The 8,514-nt window shown below is 35.2% G+C and overlaps 1 long non-coding RNA gene across 2 annotated transcripts in view; it reads right to left on the bottom strand.

Annotated features, from left to right (window-relative positions):
* Nucleotides 1-290: 290 nt before the first annotated feature.
* Nucleotides 291-8,514, bottom strand: part of LOC131491543 (uncharacterized) — a 28,074-nt gene continuing 19,850 nt past the window's right edge. Inside the window, exons 4-5 of one of the 2 annotated variants that reach the window (XR_009251520.1) lie at nt 3,580-3,710; nt 291-499 (exon numbers count right to left, since the gene is read on the bottom strand). This is a non-coding gene — a long non-coding RNA (uncharacterized LOC131491543). The remainder of the gene's footprint in view (nt 500-3,579; nt 3,711-8,514) is intronic. The other variant, XR_009251518.1, reaches the window with a different exon arrangement.

Genomic DNA, 8,514 nt, shown 5'->3' with positions numbered 1-8,514 from the left:
CTTTGGGGGCAATAATAAACTCATATGGCAGAGGTACTGGAGAGAGGAGAACCTATTAGGAAAGAGTATGGGAGAGACATTTTGCAGTGAATCAAGGTATGAATATGATTACACTATTTTTATAAACAAGGGATTAATCGGGAGTGGAGTGAAAGAACAAGGACTTTGGCATCAAACCAGCCCTGGCTTTGAATTTTAGTTCTGCCTCTATCAGCTTTATGACGGGGGCATATTAACTAAATTTCTGCATCTCAGTTGCCCATATATGATATAGACACAATTAACATGTACTTCATGGGGTTGCTGTATGGATTTAGTCAGCTTCTCTCTGTGGATTTACCTGGAATAGTGAACATTGGTTTCTTCATTCTCTTTGCCCCAGAACACTTGGGTCCTTTGTGTTTTCTGCACCTATTTCTCTGCCTTGTGCCATTCATCTTTTGTTTATTGGCCTTTCACACTGGATTGTGAGCTCCTGAAGAACATGGACTTCATCTTTCTGTGAAGGAAGTGGGCAGTGAGCAGTGGTACGGTGGTTAAGTGTTTAACAACCAGCTTGCCAATAAAAATGTATGTGTGTGTTATGTTTATTATAAATTTTACTAACATAAAGATTTGTGTATAGCACAAATTTACAAATCAGAAAGTATACGGCACCCTTTGTTGTCAATTTATATAGGCAATTGATTCTTTAAGAATGCTTTCCTGAGTGGGGATCAGAGGTTGGCCTGTGAATCAAATCTAATCCACCACCTACTTTTGAAAATAACATTTTACTGAGGCATAGCCACACCCAGTGACTACCATTGCACTACCGTGGCAGAATTGAGTAACTGTAACAGAGTGTAAAGCTCACAAATCCTAGTATATTTACTATCAGACCCTTTTGAATCTCTGCATCTTCTCCCCTTCTCCCCTTCCTCCCCTTCCTCCCCTTCCTCCCCTTCTTTTTTTCCCTCCTCTTCCTCTTCTTTCTTGTTCTTTTATGATGAGACCTTTATAACCTTTAAAAATGTAAAGATCACTTTTAGCTTGTGGGCAATACAAAAGTAAGGACTGGGTTTGTCTGTTGAGCCACCGATCACTGAGGCCTGGTCTGGACAATAAGTAGAACAATAAATCAAGCTCTGATTTGTAGCATTGCCAATTTCTGTGCTATAAATACTCCCACCATGGCCGATTTCAAGCTATCAGTGTGATATCACTGAACATGGAGTAGATGCACAATAGTATTTCAACCATACAGAGTGAATAGATGTAAATAATGGCGAGAGTATAGATAATAGTAAAATTATCAGCACAGCAAGTGCAGAAACACAAAATGTAGTAAAGTAATTAGGAAGGGATGAGTTTTGAATATTTATTACCCTTGTTTCTAATATAACTTAATGATAATTTTATATAACTTAATTTCTAATAATAGCGTGATTAACAACTGGCTTGCAAAATTCCTGAAAATTAAGTTGTCAGCTTTTGCAAATTGATAAAACTGGTTCCATCACATTCCTGGGCCATTGGGTTGGTTCCTGTTTGAGGTTTGGGTCTTGCTAAGTATAGGAGGAGAGAGGCAGCCATCGAGCTTTGCACCTCATTTCTTTGTCCCACAGCTTTTGTCTAGATAAATTCTACTGACAGTAATTCAGAATATGATCCAAGTTAGACTTTCTCTCTGCAAAGGTATAAACTGAACTCTCAGAGGTGAGGATGGGAGTAAAACCTGGTGAAGGAACCATATAGGGGTTCAAGTTACTAAGACATTGCCCTATACTTTTGGTCACTCTAGTTAGTCCTGCCAACTGTAGTGATCATCCTTATGAATGACCCTGTTCTTATGAATAGGCTTCACTTGGTTGTGTAAATAGAGCTTTTTGGGGAAGGAGATGAATTTTTATAGTTGGTTGACCTCATTTATTGTTGGGTACATATTAGTAACTGGACATTTGGCTTCTATACTTGGGAGGCTTATCCTCTTCTCTAATGGCAAAGTGATGCCCTATTATTTGCAATATTACACTTTTAGGGAAGAGCAGAGGAGAGTCAAAGCCAGCTGATGTAGTCATTATCATGAACCGACAACAGGGCAAAGCCACCATCATACCAAGCCTCTCATGCCGAGTTTGCTAATGGGTGTAATTTTGTTAGTCTTGCAGGAAGAATTCTTTAGGTCATTCACACTGTGAGAGGCAAGAAGGAAAAGCTAATTTAACAAGGTTGTCACCTTCTTGAAAGCATATTCAAAGGCTTGCTAGCTGAAGAAATTCGAATAAAAGGGAGGGGTCAGTGCTGAAAGCTTTCTCTTCTCCCCGTTTTACTTTTCTTCATTCAACAGGGACTTCTGGAAATAAAATATGTCTAAGGAATGAAGAAAGAAAGGAAAAAAGAGAAAAGCTACCTTTCTCTTTCTTTCTTTTTCATTTTTTACTTTGAAAGCTGTACATGAAGGATCTGTGGCTTGTGTGGAGTGGGTGAGGTGCTCTGTAGCTCTCAGTGACATTACCAAGGGGAATCTGGGGCCAGAGGTGTGCAGGTGGGGCTGTCAATCAGAGACAACATCAAGGGCTCTTACAAAAACAAAAGGAGAGAAAATGGATGTTTAATCAATACAGTTGCTCTCTGCTTAACCTTTTGTGTTTTAAGCAACATTCACTGGAGCCCAGCAACAGAGTCCAATATTTAACACATAAAAGGTACTTAAAAAGGTGAAGCCTTGGAGAACAGCTAGAAAGTGAAGATGGGACTGAGGGTTAAGAAATTGGAAAGAAAAAGACCTGGAGGAGAGGGAGGTCAAATGAATGTTTAAAGACTGGGATCCATTAAGAACAGACCCAGGACCACCATAGGGACAGATGGGAGAGCCCAGTGTTAGAGTACGTGGATGTTGGGCACCTGGTGATCCTGAGCTATATTCAATTTACCTTTCCTTTCCTACTTCCTTATGCCCAGCAACAACCTCAAGCTTTGGCTAAAAAAGAGCAAGAAACCACTCTGGTGGGTTCAGCTTATCATTTAGTGTACTATTGATTCTGATGGCATCGGGTCAGCTCTCTCTATTCACTCTGCCTAAGGGTACCTGAATCATAGTGGTGGAGAAGACACCATCAAGTAAGTGTCAGAGGAAAGAGTCTGGCAAGAGCCTTTGGTTCATTGGCAGCACCCAAGTTAGGCCATGCAGAATCTCCTGTCTTAACTATTAGAATAGTCTCTCAACTATTAGCCTCCATTTTCACTTCTGTACTCCACACTGACACCAGTCATGGTTTTGATTAAAACAATATTAATTTTGAAAGCGAGAATTATAGAAAAGTGTTAAAAAGGAACTAATAACCATCTACATCTCACCCATCACATTTTTTTAAAAAATTTTTTTTCAACGTTTTTTATTTATTTTTGGGACAGAGAGAGACAGAGCATGAACGGGGGAGGGGCAGAGAGAGAGAGGGAGACACAGAATCGGAAACAGGCTCCAGGCTCCGAGCCATCAGCCCAGAGCCTGACGCGGGGCTCGAACTCACGACCGCGAGATCGTGACCCGGCTGAAGTCAGTCGCTTAACCGACTGCGCCACCCAAGCGCCCCTCACCCATCACATTTTAATTTCCTTCTTCCTTTTGTAGTTCCCTTCCTTTCTTTCAACATTTGTTGAGAACCTGTTATGTGGCAGGAGCCGTTTAGGAGATGTAAAGATGAATTTGACTGACCCCTTGGCTCAGCCTGGAAGGAAAGACATATAGACAAATGATTGTAGTGTTTTCTCTCAGTATATGCACATATTTTAGTTTCGTTTTTGTAATGATTTTGAGTATTCATTTAAGAAATAGATGCAAACAGTACAAAATTCAAAAGTTACAAAAGGGCATAGAGTAAAAGTAGTCTTTTTCCTATCCCTGCCCTTTAGCCGCCCCAGTTTTCCATCCCAGAGGCAAACACAGGTACCAGTTTCTTATTTTTCTTTTCTTCTGGGTGTATAAAGTATATGTGTATACTATATATATTCATATGTATATAAGTACACACATATTTATAATATACATGTGTACATATGTATACATAAGTATAAACATATAACATACAAGTATCATGCTATATATTTCATTTAATATCTTACATATTCTACTTAGTATATTTTGGAGATCATTCATCAACACATAAAAAACAACAGCTTTTTTAATTGGCTGTGTAATATTCAATTATATATATATTAAAATACATATAAAATATAGATGTTTCATATATAAAAATATATATCAACCATATATAAATACAAAAACATGTTTAAAAATCTGCACTTGACTATTTAGGCTCTGTGTTGTGCAGTGTTGAATTAATTGTACTCCTAAACTCATGGATGATCAATCATCAACGATGGTCCTTGCAAGGTTTTCTCTTACTTTTCACTCAGAATTGTGTTTTTAGATCTCTCCATGTTGTTTTGTGTGTATATGGTTTGTAGCTTCTAAATAATGCTTAGTATTCCATAATATGCAACAAATAAATTTTACTCATTTCTTCTTGAGGTGTGAGAGACAGCTAGCTAGATTGTTTCCAATTCACCACTGTTAAGAATAACTCAGTGAAATAACTTGAACATGTTCTCATGTCAATCTGTGTGATTCTTTTTCTGAGATATGAACTCAGGAGTGGGATTTCTGAGCCAAAGGATATACGTGCATTTAATTGAAGGACTGATAGCTTGCACACGAGAATTGTTGTACCTGGCCAACCTTCCTTACACCATTGTAGGAGGCGACCTGTATTACTACATTCATTCTAATATTAGCAACCTTTCTAATTTTTAGTTTTTGGGTCCTTTTATTGATTAGCTTTTTAAAAACATATTAAGACTTTCAGAACGATTTAAGGTTCACAGTGAAGTGAACCTTAAATGAAGTGAAGCTGCAGAATGTTCCCATATTCTCCCTGACCCCTCACATGCATAGCCTCCTCAATAACAGTATCCCCCATGAGAGTAGTATATTTGTTACAATTCATGAACCTACGATGGCACATCATAATCACCCAAAGTTTATAGTTAACCTTAAGGTTAACTATTGGTGTTATGCATTCTATGGGTTTGGACAAATGTATAATGACATAATCTTCTTGTGTGAGTTTCAGTAAATTTTATCTTTCAAGAAATTGGTCCATTTCATCTAGGTTATCAAATTAGTGGGTCTTGAGTTCATGGTATTTCTTTGTTATCCTTTTAATGCCCATGTGATCTGTAGTGATGTCCCCTCTTTAATATCCCTCATTGTTTTAATATGCATTTCCATAAATACAAATGAGTTTGAGTATATTTTCATATGTTTGTTAGCCTGTTAGAATTCCTCTTCTGCATATTTCCAGTTAATATCTTTGTACCATATTGTGGCTAGATTTCCTATTCTTTCATTATTGATTTTTGAAATTCCTTCTGTATCCTATGAATTCCAGATACTAGTATCCTATTTTTAGCCAATAAAAATATTTTCTTCCATCTGTCCTATGTCTGTTAACATTATTACGGGTATTCTTCATTAAATGGATGTCCACATTTTTTTTGTAATAAAATCTATAATTTTTTTTTGCCTTATGGATTAAACTTTCAGTTTTGTTTTCGATGTTCTTTCCTCCTGTGGGTAGACAAGTATTCTACATTATTTGTATCAATCACATTGTTATATCTTTTTCATTTACATCTTTAATCCATCTGCAAATAGTGTTGTATATGGTGTAAAGTTAGGTGTCTAGTTTTTAGTGTTTTTTTCATATACTAGGCTCGTTATTTCTAAATACCATCTATAATTAGGCCTTTTAATACTGCTTTGTAGCGCTACCTTTATTATATATCAGGTTACCATAAATTCATAGATCTGTTTCAGAACTGTCTACTATCTTCCACTGGTTTATTTGTTCTTGTTAAGTATTAATTTTGTTACAGAGGCTTTGTGTAGATCTTAATATCTGAAAAGCAAATTTCTACTCTTTATTTAGCTTTTTCAAACTTAGCTTAACTAATCATTGGCATTTTTTCTCTCATATAAATTTTAGAATAAATTGAGTTCTTTAAAGACCTAACTGAAATACAGTTTGGAATTTAATTTTTAGGCTATTTTGGGGAGAAATTGATATTTTAATATACTTAAGTAAATTCTTAGATAATTATAACTTTTCGTGCTATTTTAAATGGCATTTTGTATTTGATAACATTTTCTGTTTAGCAATTACTGGGGAAGAAAAATCCTATTTATATTTATTTACCTTATATTTACTGACCTCATTGAACTCTTATAATTATATTAATAGCTTGATTATTTCCTTGTATTTCTCTTCTATGTAGATGATTACACTATTTTCAAGTATTGTTGACTTTATTTCTTTGCAGCCCTGACATCTGTTATTTTTTCCCTCTTATTTTACTATTGTGTTGGGTATGACCTAAGATGATGGCAAATGGTGAAAACCAATTTTTGCTTTGTTTATGTTCTTATATTTTATCTAATAAGAAAAACATAGATGATGAGTTTACAGATATGTTTCCATAGTAATGAAGTTCCCTGTAATTTCTAGTTTGCTAAGAGTTTTTGTCAGAAATAGGTGAGAAACTTTGTTTTTCGCTGTATCAAAATTTTTTCTCATCTAGTCTATTAATGTGTTAAATTACCTTGAGATGTTTTTTGATACTGAACCATTTTTGCATTCTTGGGATAAGCCTTACCTGCCCCTGATATATTTTGTTTTACATATGCTATTAGGTATTGCTAGCTAATGTTTTTGCTTCTATGAAATTAATTTGGCCACTGATTTATTTCTTTAGGAAAAATATGACATAGTGCTTAAGAGTATAGACTTTGGAAACAAACTACTTAGCTTCCACTTCTAGTTTGGCCACTTACTAGCTGTGTGATCTGAGGAAGCAGTAAACCTTTCTGGCATTATTATTATTTTTTTTTTCATCTAGAAAATGGGGTTAATGTTTACGATACCTAACTTATAAATGGTATTTGTAAATAATGAGTTAAAATATAGAAAACACTTAGAAAAATACCTAGCACATAGTAAGTTATATCTAAATGCTAACTATGATTATGGCAACAAATTTGTTTTGTTTGGGAATCAACATGATGCTAGTCTTATAAAATAATCTCGACATTTTTATCACGGGAACCGTTTGTATAAGACTTGAATTATCAATTTCTTGAAAATTTGGTAGATCACCAATAAGGCTTTGTGAGACTAGAGTTTTTTCAGTAGAGAGGTCTGTTTAACTTCCTTGTTATTTTAACTTCTTTATGTTTATTAGTCTGGCCAAGTATTCTGTTTTTTTTCTTGCACCAGTTTTGGCATTTTATGACTTTATTTTTTGCAGGAATGTATTCATTTGTTTAGATTTCGAATTACTTAATGGATAGTTGTTCATAATATTATTTTACATTTTTACTAGTTTTTAAAAATTGTATCTATAGTTATTTACTTCTTTTTACTTTTATATTTGGTTATGTGTATCCTCCCCTTCTTGCCTTGCTCAATCTTGCTAAAGGACTATCTTCCTAAAATTTTTCTAAGAAGCAGATTTAGTTTTGTTAAGCTCATCTTTCCCCTATTTCTTATCTATTTTATTGATTTATGCACTTACCTTTTTAAAAAAAAATTTTTTTTTAATGTTTATTTATTTTTTGAGACTGGGAGAGACTGAGCACGAACGGGGGAGGGTCAGAGAGAGAGACACAGAATCTGAAACAGGCTCCAGGCTCTGAGCTGTCAGCACAGAGCCCGACGCGAGGCTCGAACTCACGGACCGCGAGATCCTGACCTGAGCCGAAGCAGGATGCCTAACCGACTGAGCCACCCAGGCGCCCCTGCACTTACCTTTTATTATTTACTACATTTGTGTTTCTTTGAATACGTGTTCTGTTGGGGCTTTTTTCCTAACTTCTTAAGTTAAAAGCTTAGCTTTTTTTTCCCCCTTAAATCATTATGTTTTTACTGACAAAATGTATCTCACTCAGCCTGTATATTTCTAGATATTTCTCTAGTTGTGTTCATAAATATTGACATATTGGACATATTATATTTCATTTCCATTAAATTCTAAGTATTTCTTAATTTCTAATATTCTTTAAACTCAAGGGCTATTTAATGCCATTTTGTTTAGTTTTCCAATATATGGGATTTTTATTGTTTATTATTTTATTATTTATTTAAATTTAAGTTAGTTAGCATGCAGTGTAGTATTGGTTTCAGTAGAATTTAGTGATTCATCACTTCTATATAACACCCAGTGCTCATCTCAACAAGTGCCCTCCTTAATGCCTATCACCTATTTAACCTATCGCCCCCACCTACCTCCTCTCCAGCAGTCTTCAGTTTGTTTTCTGTATTTAAGAGTCTCTTATGGTTTACCTCCCTGTTTTTAATCTTATTTTATTTTTACCCTTCCCCTAATTCATCTGTTTTGTTTCTTAAATTACATATGAGTAAAACCATATGATACCTGTCTTTCTCTGATTGACTTACTTCACTTAGCATAATATAC

This window comes from Neofelis nebulosa, chromosome 12, assembly GCF_028018385.1.
Source record: "Neofelis nebulosa isolate mNeoNeb1 chromosome 12, mNeoNeb1.pri, whole genome shotgun sequence".
In the NCBI taxonomy this organism is placed as follows: domain Eukaryota; kingdom Metazoa; phylum Chordata; class Mammalia; order Carnivora; family Felidae; genus Neofelis; species Neofelis nebulosa.
The sequence above is the reverse complement of the archived record's forward strand: the minus strand, read 5'-3'. Positions and strand labels throughout refer to the sequence as shown.